We start from the raw sequence: 13,875 nt of genomic DNA, 5'->3' as shown, positions 1-13,875 counted from the left end.
ATATGTTCTTAAAAGAAACTGAAAATCAACAAAAGGTTTGGAATACAAAGCCAAGGAAATCTCCTAAGAAGTGTGTAAAGGGTTGGGTGTAAGAATGAAGACAGAAAATATGGCAAATCAACCAATCAACAAAGAAATCCAATTATCAGACAAAATGGACTTCAATAAGAGATAAGAGTGAAGAAATATTATAGAAGAAATCATATAAGAAAATTTCTCAGACCAGAAGGACATGAGTTTATAGACTGGAAAGATTAGTCAAATCCTAGAAAAATGAATAAAGAGACAAAATATAGCAAAGTGCAGCAACATGATATTTTAGAACATCGTGGGTGACAAGAGACTATCCTAAAAAAGTCCAGAGGAGAGAAAATCAGGTCAGAAGTCAGGAGGTTCTCTGACTCTCAATAGCTACAATGCAAGTATTAGGAGAAATTCATTTAAAATGAGAGAAAAATTGCTTTAAAATGCGAGCAAAAATTATTTATAGGCCAGCCTTCTACACACAATCAAACTAAATCACATGTGACAGTGAAGACAGTTTCAAACACGCAAAGATCCAAAGTTTTACTTTCTATGCATCATTTCTCACGCAGTTTCCAAAAGATGGGCTTTTGTAAAATGAAAATTCAAGAGAGAGGAAAACATGGATCCAAGAACCAGAGAAAGTAACAAAAGCAGGTGTGAGAGCATCCACCATGTGCTGAAGTGTGTAGCAGACCATTAAGTATGCTGTCCTATCACTAGGGCCTTACCACTTCAGTTCAGCCTGGACAACTTCCACCTGTCAGTCTGCTTCCTTAAGCCCAGGCTTTTCCAGGACTGTTTAAAGCCACTCTGATTTTCAGGAAAAATGGAGGTAAGTAACACCTCCCAGAATCTCCCGGAATCAAGATTGCCGGGAGAAATATCAATAACCTCAGATATGCAGATGACACCACCCTTATAGCAGAAAGTGAAGAAGAACTACAGAGCTTCTTGATGAAAGTGAAAGAGGAGAGTGAAAAAGTTGGCTTAAAGCTCAACATTCAGAAAATGAAGATCATGGCATCTGGTCCCATCACTTCATGGGAAATAGATGGGGAAACGGTGGCGGATTTTATTTTGGGGGGCTCCAAAATCACTGCAGATGGTGACTGCAGCCATGAAATTAAAAGACGCTTACTCCTTGGAAGGAAAGTTATGACCAACCTAGATAGCATATTCAAAAGCAGAGACATTACTTTGACGACTAAGGTCCGTCTAGTCAAGGCTATGGTTTTTCCTGTGGTCATGTATGGATGTGAGAGTTGGACTGTGAAGAAAGCTGAGCACCAAAGAATTGATGGTTTTGAACTGTGGTGTTGGAGAAGACTCTTGAGAGTCCCTTGGACTGCAAGGAGATCCAACCAGTCCATTCTGAAGGAGATCAGCCCTGGGATTTCTCTGGAAGGAATGATGCTAAAGCTGAAACTCCAGTACTTTGGCACCTCATGTGAAGAGTTGACTCATTGGAAAAGACTCTGATGCTGGGAGGGATTGGGGGCAGGAGGAGAAGGGGACGACCGAGGATGAGATGGCTGGATGGCATCACTGACTCGATCGACTTGAGTTTGAGTGAACTCTGGGAATTGGTGATGGACAGGGAGGCCTGGCGTGCTGCGATTCACAGGGTTGCAAAGTTGGACATGACTGAGCTACTGAACTGAACTGAACTGATACATATGTCACCTCCCTCTTGAAACTCCCTTCCACCTCCCACCCTTTCCTACCCATCCAGGTTATTACAGAGCCCCAGTTTGAGCTCCCTGAGTCATACAGAAAATTTCCACTGGCTACCTATTTTACATATGTTAGTGTATATGCTTCCATGCTACCCACTCCGTACATCTCACCCTCTCCTTCCTCTCCCCAACCCTGGTCCATGAGTCTGTTTTCTAATGTCTGTGCCTCCATTGCTGCCCTGAAAATAGTCTCATCAGTACCACCTTTCTCGATTCCATATATATGCATTAATATATATGGAGCTTCCCAGGTGGCTCAGCTGGTGAAGACTGTCTGCAGTGTGGGAAACCTGGGTTCAATCCCTGGGTTGGGAAGATCCCTTGGAGAATGGAAAGGCTACCCACTCCAGGATTCTGGCCTGAGAATTCCATGGACTGTACAGTCCATGAGGTTGCAAAGAGTCAGATATAACTGAGTGACTGTCACTTCTGACTTACTTCACTCTGTATAATAGGGTCTAGGTTCATTCACTTCATTAGAACTGACTCAAATGTGTTCCTTTTATGGCTGAGTAGTATTCCATTGTATATATGTACCACAGTTTCTTTATCCATTCATTTGGTGATGGGCATCTAGGTTACTTCGTGTCCTAGCCATTATAAATAGTACTGCAATGAACAATGGGATAAATGTGTCTTTTTCAGTTTTGGTTTCCTCAAGGTATATGCCTAGAAGTGGTATTGCTAGATTCTATGGTGGTTTTATTCCCAGTTTTTAAAGGAATCTCCACACTGTCTTCCATAGTGGCTATACCAATTTACATTCCCACCAGCTTTGCAAGATTGTTCCCTTTGCTCCACAGCTTTCCAGCACTTACTGTCAGTGGATTTTTTGATGATGGCCATTCTGATCACTGTGAGGTGATATATCATTGTAGTTTTGATTTGCATTTCTCTAATAATGAGCGATGTTGAGCTTCTCTTCATGTGGTTATTAGCCATCCATATGTCTTCTTTGGAAGAAGGTCTGTTTAGGTCTTTTGCCTGCTGTTTGATTGAATTGTTTGTTTTTCTGGTTTTGAGTTGTATGAGCTGCTTGTGTATTTTAGAGATCAATCCTTTGTCAGTTGTTTCATTTGCTACTATTTTGTCCCATTCTGATGGTTGCCTTTTCACCTTGTTTATAGTTTCCTCTGCTGTGCAAAAACTCTTTAATTAAGGTCCCACTTGTTTATTTTTGGTTTTATTTCCATTATTCTAGAAAGTAGGTCATAGAGGACCTTGCTATGATTTTTGTCATACAGTGTTTTGTCTATATTTTCTTCTAAGACTTTTATGGTTTCTGGTCTTACATTTAGGTCTTTAATCTATTTCAAATTCATCTTGATGTATGGTGTTAAAAGGGCTTCCCTGGTGGTTCAGACAGTAAAGAATCCACCTGCAATGTGGGACACCTGGGTTTGATTCCTGGGTTGGGAAGATCCAGGGCCTGGCAACCCACTCCAGTATTTTTGCCTGGAAAATCCCCATGGACAGAGCAGCCTGGCAGGTTACAGTCCATGGGGTCACAAAGAGTCAGGCATGACTGAGCGACTAAGCACAGCACAGTACAGCATAGTATGGTGTTAGGAAGTGTTCTAATTTCATTCTTTTACACGTAGTTGTCCAGTTCTCCCAGCACCACCTATAGTTAAAGACTACCTTTAACCCATTGTATATTCTCGACTCCTTCATCAAAGATAAGGTGCCCATAGGTGTGTGGGTTTATCTCTGGGCTTATAAATCCCAGGGTTTATCTCTGGGCTTTCTATTTTATTCCATTGGTCTATACTTCTCTTTTTGTGCTAATACCATACTGTATTGACTGTAGCTTTGTAGTACAGTCTGAAATTAGGTAAGTTGATTCCTCTAGCTCCATTCTTCTTTCTCAAGATTGCTTTGAATATTTGGGGTCCCTTGTGTTTCCATATAAATTGTGAAATTTTTCTTCTAATTCTGTGAAAACTGCCATGGGTAATGATAGGGATTGCATTGAATCTGTAGATTGCATTTGGTTGCTGCTGCTAAGACACTTCAGTCGTGCCTGACTCTGTGTGACCCCATAGACAGCAGCCCACCAGGCTCCCTTGTCCCTGGGATTCTCCAGGCGAGAACACTGGACTGGGTTGCTATTTCTTTCTCCAATGCAGGAAAGTGAAAAGTGAAAGTGAAGTCGCTCAGTCACGTCCGACCCTCAGTGATCCCATGGACTGCAGACTTCCAGGCTCCTCCGTCCATGGGATTTTCCAGGCAAGAGTACTGGAGTGGGTTGCCATTGCCTTCTCCGAATTGCATTTGGTAGTATAGTCATTTTTACGATATTGATTCTTCCATCCCAGGAACATGGAATATCTATCCCTCCATCTGTTTATGTCCTCTTTGACTACTTTCATCAGTGTCTTATAGTTTTCTGTATATAGTTCTTTTGTCTTCCTAGTTAGGTTTATTCCTAGGTATTTAGTGTTTTTTTGGAATGGTAAATGGGATTGATTGCTTAATTTCTCTTTATAATTTATTTCTTAGTATATAGAAATGCAAGAGATTTCTACATATTGATTTTGTGTCCTGTGACTTTACTAAATTCACTGACTAGCTCTAGTGATTTTCTGATAGTATCTTTAGGTACATGATAGTACATGATACCATGTACAGTATCATGTCATCTGCAAATAGTGAGAATTTTACTTCTTCCTTTCAAATCTAGATTCCTTTTATTCCTTTTTCTTCTCTGATTGCCATAACTAGGGTTTCCAAAGTTTGTGGAATAATAGTAGCAAGAGTGGGCACCTTGTCTTGTTACTGACCTTAGAGAGGATGCTTTCAGTTTCTCAGCATTGAGAATATTTGCTTTGGGTTTGTTGTATATGGCCTTTATTATGTTAGGGTATGTTTCTTCTAGGCCAATTTTTGAAGAGTTTTTATCATATATGGGTGCTAAATTTTGTCAAAAGCTTTTTCTGCATCTATTGAGATTATTATATGGTTTTTATCTTTCAACTTGCTAATATGGTGTATCACATTGATTGTTTTGTGTATATTGAACAATCCTTGTGTCACTGGCATAAAATCGATCATGGTGTATGATCTTTTTAATGTGTTGTTGAATTCTGTTTGCTAGAATTTTGTTGAGGATTTTTGAATCTATGTTCATCAGTGATACTGGCCTGTAATTTTCTTTTTTGTGATGTCTTTGTCTGGCTCTGGTATCAGGATGATTGTGGCCTCATAGAATGAGCTTGGAAGTGTTCTTTCCTCTGCAGTTTTTTGGTAGAGTTTCAGGATATGCATTAGCTCTTCTCTAAATGTTTGATAGAATTTACCTGTGAAGCCATCTTACACTGGACTTTTGTTTTGGGGGAGATTTTTGTTTATCACAGTTTTAATTTCGGAGTTGGCAGTTGGCTTGTTCATAATTTCTATTTCTTCCTTGCTCAGTCTTAGAAGGTTAAACTTTTTAAGAATCTGTCCATTTCCTCTATGTTGTCTATTTTGTTGTTTATTTTATTAGCATTTAGTTGCTTCTAACAGTTTCTCAAGATCCTTTGTGTTTTTACATTGTCTGTTGCAGCCTCTCCTTTCTCATTCTTTTTTTTTTTTAAACATACACATTTAACTTTATTTCATCATTGTCATTTAAAGCTTGATTTTATAAAACATAAAGACATTCTTAAGAGTTCTGTATCACAACAATTTGAAAAGTGGGAATATCCACAGCTTTATAGGCTCAAATTACATAAATTAAACTCAAATAATTGGACATTTTTTCAATACGGAAACTATACAAATGAAATAAACGACAAGAGGATGCAATAGGAGAAATATTTCACTACTTAGGGACTATCATTAGTTACTTTCAGGATGTAAATGAAGATTCTGAATATTCACATTTCTTTTGTTCTATTTTATATTTAAATATTTCTCTATATTCTGCATCAAGCTACTTGACCAAAAGTCTGATTTAGAAAGGCATTTAGCAAAAGTTTTTCCACCTATGGTTACTACCTTCAAAGAAAGTAACACTGCAGTACTGATGCAATCTGTGCAGTAACTTATGTCAACCCTATGGAAAGTCAGATAGGTACCAAAAACGGAACAATTTTGCACAGATTCAGTAAAGTATCATGTTAAGTTTTCCTCATCTAAAAATTAACCAATGAAATAAAACATATCAACCATAGTTGATCTAATAGGAAAACCACATTTGAGAGTTACAAGCACGTTATTGTCCATATCTCATCCTCAGTCATTGACAGGAATTTTGTAGGCTACCATGCTATTTACTTTGTGAATTGTAGTAGTAAATGAACGAAGACGAACTTCCTCAGAATTGGTAATGAACTGTGGTCCCGACTCTTCCCATTTTTCAGGTACAACCAGATCTTTGTCTGTATAAATGAGGAGATCAAATGAACAAGAAACTTCCAACAGTGGCAGAAATGTTACTGTAGCTGTGATCTGTCTGATCACTGAACGGATTTCATCTTGGATAGCTTTCTGAGACTTTTCTCTGGGTGCACTGTCATCTTTTGCAGTCTTGTCACACTCAATATCAAACTGCCATCTTTCAAGGACCTCCCCACTTTCAATATTTGAGATGACGACCACCAGCTTCTGAACTGAACACTTGTATAACCATTCTTTTAGTTGATCCACCACATTATTTAGGTATTTTATGAGCTCAGGATCAGTAGTTACAAGCAAGGTGAGTCCATATTTCTGCACTCGAGTAAAGGTTTCCGATGGATATATGCCACGCTGATATAAAATACTGTTGATACCAAATGAGAAGAACTCGGCCACGATCTCGGCGCTCCGGCGCAAGGTGATGCCTTGCTCCCGGGAGAGTTGCAGCGCCATGGCCAGGCCCACGGATGACGGTGCGCGCTTCCACCCAGCAGACAGCGACGCCAGGGGCTTCCGGAGCAGTTCCCCGCCACTCTTTCCTTTCTCATTCTTGATTTTTTTGATTTGATTTTTTCCCCCTTTTTCTTTGGATGACTCCGGCTAATGGTCTGTCAATTTTGCTTATCTTTTCAAAGAACCAGCTTTTAGTTTTATTAATCTTTACTATTGCTTCCTTTGTTTCTTTTCCAGTTATTTCTGCTCTGACCTTTATGATTTCTTTCCCTCCACTAACTTTGAGGTTTATTCTGTTCTTCTTTTTCCAGCCATTTTAGATGTAGAGTTAGGTTGTCTATTCAATGGTTTTCTTGTTTCCTGAGGTAGGATTGTATTGCTACACACTTCCTTCTTAGAATTGCTTTTTGCTGCATCCCATAGGTTTTGGGTCATTGTGTTTTCATTGTCATTTGTTTCTAGGAATCTTTATTTTTGTTTCCCTTCTTATTTCTTCAGTAACCTGTTTGTTACTTAGAAATGTATTCTTTAATCTCCATGTAATTGTGGTTGTTTTTACAATATTATTTTCCTATAACTGATATCTAGTCTCATAGTGTTGTAGTCAGAAAAGATGCTTTATACAATTTTAAATCTTAAATTTACTGAGGTTTGATTTGTGACCCAAGATGTGGTCTCTCCTGGAGAATGCTCCATGTGCACTTGAGGAGAAAGTGTATTCTTCTGCATTTGATGGAAAGTACTAATGTTCTAATATTTCATTTAACGTTTGTGTTTCTTTATTGATTTTCTGTTTTGATGATCTGTCCATTGCTGTAAGTGGAGTGTTTAAATCCCCTACTATTATTGTGTTACTGTCAATTTCCTCCTTTATGTCTGTTAATGTTTGCTTATGTACTGAGATGCTCCTGTGTTGGGTGTTTAAATATTTATAAGGGTTATGTCTTCTTCTTGAATTGATCCCTTGATCATTATGTAGTGTCCTTCTTTTACAATCTTTATTTTTAGTGTATTTTATCTGAAATGAGAGTTGCCACTCCAGCTTTCTTTTGGTTTCTATTTGAACACAATATCATTTTCCATCCTTTTACTTTCATTCTGTTTATGTCTCTAGATCTGAAGTAGGTCTCTTGTAGATAGCATATATATGGGTCTTTTGTGTGTGTGTGTGTATCGATTCAGCCAGTCTGTGTCTTTTGGTTGGAGCATTTAATCCACTTACATTAAAAATAATTGTTGATATATATGTTTCTATTGGCATTTTCTTAATTGTTTGGGGTTCGTTTTTGTAGGTCTTTCCTTTCTCTTGTGTTTACTGCCTATATAAGTCCTTTAATATTTGTTGTAAAGCTGGTTTGGTGGTGCTAAATTCCCTTAACTTTTGCTTGTCTGTAAAGCTTTTGATTTCTCCATCAATTTTGAATGTGATCCTTGCTGGGTAGAGTAAGCATGGTTGTAGATTTTCTACTTCAGTACTTTAAATATATCCTGCCAGTCCCTTTTGGCCTGCAGAGTTTCTGCCAAAAGATTAGCTGTTAATCATATGGGTTTTTCCTTGTATGTTACTTGTTGATTTTCCTTTGCTGCTTTTTTTTTTAATTGGAAGATAATCATTTTACAATATTGTGGTGATTTCCACCAAGCATCAACATGAATCAGCCATGGGTGCACATGTTTCCCCTCATCCCAATCCCCACTCCCACCTTCCTCCCAACCCCATCCCTCCGTGTTGTCGCAGAACACTGGTTTTGAGTGACCTGCTTCATGCATTTAATTTGCACTGGTGATCTGTTTTACATATGATAACATATGTGTTACAATGCTATTTTCTCAAATCATCCCACCCTCATCTTCTCCCACATAGTTCAAAAGTCTGTTCTTTATATCTGTGCCACTTTTGCTGCCTTGTATATACGATCATCGTTACCATCTTTCTAAATTCCATATATATGCGTCAATATACTGTATCACTGTTTCCCTTGCTGCTCTCTTTCTTTGTGTTTAATCTCTGTTAGCTTGATTAGTATGTGTTTCAACGAGTTTATCCTTGGGTTTATCCTGTGTGGGACTGCACTTCTTGGACTTGATTGACTATTTCCTTTCCCGTGTTGGGGAAGTTTTCGACTATAATCTCTTCAAAAATTTTCTCAGGGCCTTTCTTTTTCTCTTTTCCCTCTAGGACTCCTATAACTCTAATGTTGGTGCATTTAATATTGTCCCAGAAGTCTCTGAGGCTGTCCTCAATACTTTTCATTCTTTTCCCTTCACTCTGCTCTTTAGCAGAATTCACCATTCTATCTTCAGCTCACCTATCTGTTCTTCTGCCTCAGTTATTCTACTCTTGGTTCGTTCTAGAGTATTTTTAATTTCAGTAATTGTGTTATTCATCTCTGTTTATTCTTTACTTCTCTTATGTCATTATTAATTGTATTGATTGCTTCTTATATTTACTCCATTCTATTTTAGAGGCTTTGGAACATCTTCACTATCATTATTAAGAATTCTTTTTCAGGTAGTTTTCCTATTTCCTCTTTGTTTATTTGATCTTCTGTGTTGCTACTTGGTTTATTCCTTTGTGCTATATTTCTGTCTTTTCATTGTCTCTCCCCAACTGACTCTATTTGAGATCTCCTTTTCCCAGGCTTTAGGGTCATATTCCTTCTTCCTTTTGATTTTTGCCCTCAGTGGTTAAGGTTGGTTCAGTTGTCTGTGTTGACTTCTTGTTAGGGGTGACTTGTGCCTGCATTCTAGTGGGAGGAGGTGAGTTGGGGTTTTTTTGTTGTTGGTTTTTTGTGGGTTTTTTTTTTTTTTTTTTTCCTTCTGATAGGCAGGACAGTGTCAGGAGACATTTTGGAGTGTCTGTGGGAATCTTGTCAGCGATGATTGTTTCTGTGTTTTTGTCTTGCTTGTTGTTTGGGTGAGATGTCCTGCACTGGGTGCCTTGGCAACTGGGTATGATACCAGGCTTTGTGTACAGGTGTAGGCCTTCATGGAAGTTCTCAATAATTAATATCCCCTTGGGTTAGAAATTCTCTGGCAGTCTGCATTCCTGGGCTGAGGGCTCCCACTTCAATGGTTTAGGCCAATTCCCTGGATGGGAGACTCCATAAGTCATTTTTTAATGAGATTAAAGGGTATTAAAACAAACATATCAATACAAAAGCAAAACATAACAAGAGATAAAAGATGAACCTACATAAATGGTAAGTACAAGGTCAGGCAGATAATTACAAAAACAATGGGACATATACACACCCTTGCTGCTGCTCCTGTCGCTTTAGTCATGTCCGACTCTGTGCGACCCCATAGACGGCAGCCCACCAGGCTCCCCCATCCCAGGGATTCTCCAGGCAAGACCACTGGAGTGGGTTGCCATTTCCTTCTCCAATGCAGGAAAGTGAAAAGTGAAAGTGAAGTCGCTCAGTCATGTCCGATTCTTCATGACCCCATGGACCGCAGTCCATCAGGCTCTTCCATCCACGGGATTCTCCAGGCAAGAGTACTGGAGTGGGGTGCCATTGCCTTCTCCAATACACACCCTTACACACACACAAATATAACCAAAGTATTCCAAAGGAAAGAAAGTACAAGAGATTGACTTGATGAGCAAAAGAAACCAAAAATGATATTGAAAATTAAAAACAGGGTTAACTAAAACTCAGACTGGAAAACTAAGTCAGAGCAGTGTCAACTGGGGAACATAGCAAAGAAAACGTAAATTAACATACCTGGTGAAAAAAAAGAAAGAGTGAAGGAAGAAAAAAGAGAAGAAGGGAAATAAAAGAGAAAAGGAGGGGGCAGAAGGAAAGATAAAAGAAAAATAGAAAAGCCAAGATAAAAAGATGTATGTGAAAAAGATTTGTATTTATTAAGGAATAGCTACAGCCGGAAAAACAATAAGAAAAACAGTAAAACAGAACAACAACAAAAAATCCCCAAAGAGGAAGAAACAGTCTTTTAAAAGATTTTAAAAAGGAAAAATCCACAGCACTGCAAAAGGTCAATGTAGAAGTAGAAGTGTATTGGAAAAATAAAAATTGTGATTTAAAAGAAGAAACTGAAAAAAGTTCTCAAGGTCACAGTTCTTCCTAGTTGTGGACTCTGCTCCCTGTGGGTGTAGTTGGACGAGTGTCCTATGATGGCTTCCTGGTTGAGGGGACTTGTACCTGTGTTCTGGTCTGGAGTTATATCTTATCTCTCTGAAGGTAGCACCATGTCCAGTAGTAGGTTTTGACGTGTCTATGGGTTCAGTATGGTTTTGGGCAGCCTGTCTGCTAATGTGCAGCATTGTGTTCCTGTCTCATTAAATAATTGGTGTGGGATATCTGGGTACTGGTGCTTGCTGGCTTTTGGGTGGGCTTGGTTTTGGTGTTGAGATGGAGGCCTTTGGGAAGGGTCTCATCTATTAATGTTCCCTGGTGTCAGGAGTTCTCCGGTGGTTCAAAGTCCTGGGCTTGAGTCTCTCACCTCAGGGATTCAGGCTCGATGCCTATTGAAGTTCCAAGACCTCACAAGCCACACAGCACAAAAGACAAATTACCAATACTCTTGGTGAAGGCAACACTCAGCAGCCCAGAACATCCAGTGAGGCTTACACCAAAGACCTCTAATATTTCTAGAAAAGTCTCTGGATCTGTTGTGGGCAGCATAGGGTGACTTCAGTGTCAAATCTGGCCTTATTACAGCTTGTAGTTGCTCCCAATGTTTAGACTTGCCACTTGGGTCCACTGTCTGTTCCTACCCTGGACATGAGGTGGCAAAGGCCAAGTCTCATTGGGGTTCACTTGCTCTCTTAGGCTGGGGAAAGGGGAGGATATGCCCACCATTTATGGGTTGTACTGGGGAGTGCCTGTGGCAGTAGTGACCTATTGGAGTTGATACAATCTGAGGTAGGTCGTAAATTCTTCCAGTGGAAAAGGGTTCCTAGAAAGAGCTCAGCTGTTTAAGTTCCCAGCAAGGTGCAAGCAGTAACCTGTGCCTGCTCACTGCCTCGTGGTAGCTGCAACCTATGGGATCAGGACCAGATCAGTGGTGTTTTGTCCACTGTCTCTGGCCCCCCTCCTGGTTTTGGCAGTAATAGACAAGTCTATTTCCACAGCCGCATTAAATTATCTCAGTGAATTCTCACTGCCACCAGACCACTACCTCTCCCTGGGATCTTTGCCAGAGCTTCCGATCCAGGTCCTACCCTGTGTTGCAGGTGGAGCTTGCTAGGGGGAGGTTCATGTGGTGCTTTTCTCGGCTTCTTGCCCCCTCCTTCTGGGCAGAGCTGGGGCTTGTTAGCTACTTCTCTTGGCTCCCCACCTCCACCCTCTGGTCAGGCCTAAGATTTGTGAGCTGCTTATGGGCTGAGAAGTGCAACTTTCTCTGTATTTTGCCTTCTGGGCTCCCACTTTTGCATGGCTCTCTAAGGTTCCACAGCTCCCTCTTGGTCCCAGCTGTGAGGGAGTTTCCCAGTGCATGGAAACTTTTCCTCCTTCAGGACTCCCTCCCTCCCTTGGGGCACAGGCTCCTGTCCTAAAGTTCTCTCTCTCTCTCTCCCTCTCTCTCTCTCTCTCTTTTAATGTCTTTATCTTTTGTCCTACCTGATTCCAGGGAGCTTAGCTTACCCCTTTGGAGATCTCGGGTCTTCAGCTGTCATTTAGAGGTTGCTTTGTAGTTGTTTCATATCTTGATGAGTTTTTGATGTTTCTGGGAAGGCAGATGATCTCCCCATCTTACTTCTCCATGATCTTCTTCTGCTCTAAACTTTAAATTTTTGAGATAAAATATCCAAGTCCCTCTTCTCCCTCTCACTCAAACCTTCAGGAAGCACCAAGTTGAACAAGTTAATCTCTTGCAAATTCTTCTAGTAAAGCTTTCCTAAGCTTTCTCAGCTCATGTACATACCTAACAGGATATTCTACTTTCTTAGATTTTATTTTTGATGATGAATGTGAAGATAGTTATAATATACTAGAAATTTGGACAATTATAGAAGATGATGGTGAAATCCTTTTCACAGAGTGTCTAAAGGACCACTGAGGCTCATGCTTCATCCTCATATCCCAAACCAAAGAGGAGGAATCAATATCTGTTATAGAAAATGTATGAATTGTAACTGTTTTGTACACAGTGTGTGTGGGGCTCCCCAGGTGGCCCAGTGGTAAAAGAATTCACCTGCCAATGCAGGAGACACAAGAGATACAGGTTGGATCCCTGGGTCAGGAAGATCCCCAGGAGAAGGAAATGGCAACCCACTCCAGTACTCTTACCTGGGGAATCCCATGGACAGAGGAGCCTAGCAGGCTACAGTCCATAGGATCATAGAATTGGGCACAACTGAAATGGCACAAGAGATTTGATTAGGGGAAAAATGGATAGACTGGAACAGCACTTCAACAGAGAAAAAGCAACTAGAGAAGACGTGACTTGTGCTCTGCCCACATACCTGCTCTGGAGATTACCACGAGCAGCCCCCACGGAACCATCGGCTACACGTGTCTCTCTGACTTGATGTCTCATTGCTGCCCCCACTGGCCCACAGTGCAGGTCAGATGTGACTGAGTGTCAGTCCTACCAGAGCAAGTCTTTACCAATGAAAGGAGAGAAGTGGCGATAAATACCCTGGGTCCTCCTCCTTGGAAAGACAACTTAGTATTGTGTTCCACATGCTCCTAGAAAGCCATCAGCGTAACTGAGCTTCTGCTTGCAACAACAATGGCCTCTTGAGGCAATCCTCCCTTTCCCACTTCTTCCACTCAATCACAGCACTTTCTGGGGCACCTCCCAAGGAAAGTAGTTCCTCACTTGTCTCAGGAGAAACCGAAACAATACCAACCAAAAGAAATTCTGAGTAAAAGGATCAGACAAATGGCTTTTAAGACCATGAATAGATACCTTCTGTGTTAAGTAGGTAACTATAGCGAATTCAAACTTATTGAAGGTTTAGTGAAAGCCTGTTATATAACATTGTCTCACTGGAGTATGTTGAGAGGAGTTAAAGAAGCCCCTGTTCCCACATAGAGTTCCATGTACAAAACAGATGGAATAACCAAAAAACCAAGGTATGAGTAAGAGAGAGATTTCAGAGGATGCAAGAGTTGGAGGAAGTGGTTAGTGCAAAGGATAAAAGTCTCCAAACACCCTGAGACATAAAAGTGATTGATATGAGGTTTCTCTTCAGATGGGAAACAATTGCTCAAGTCATTTTTCTTTCTATTGAGGAAAATAAGGATTAAACCAGATCAAGGACTTAGGAGCACAAAGGTGGCTGCCAGGTTGGCTTCCACTCGTC

At 40.3% G+C, this 13,875-nt stretch overlaps 1 pseudogene; it reads right to left on the bottom strand.

Moving 5' to 3' along the window:
• Positions 1-5,981: 5,981 nt before the first annotated feature.
• Positions 5,982-6,723, bottom strand: LOC138090878 (mitotic spindle assembly checkpoint protein MAD2A pseudogene; annotated as a pseudogene).
• Between the last annotated feature and the right edge of the window lie 7,152 nt (positions 6,724-13,875).

The sequence above is a fragment of the Capricornis sumatraensis genome, chromosome 14 (genome assembly GCF_032405125.1).
Source record: "Capricornis sumatraensis isolate serow.1 chromosome 14, serow.2, whole genome shotgun sequence".
Lineage (NCBI taxonomy): Eukaryota > Metazoa > Chordata > Mammalia > Artiodactyla > Bovidae > Capricornis > Capricornis sumatraensis.
Note: the sequence above shows the minus strand (reverse complement) of the source record. Positions and strands in the feature narration are given on the sequence as shown.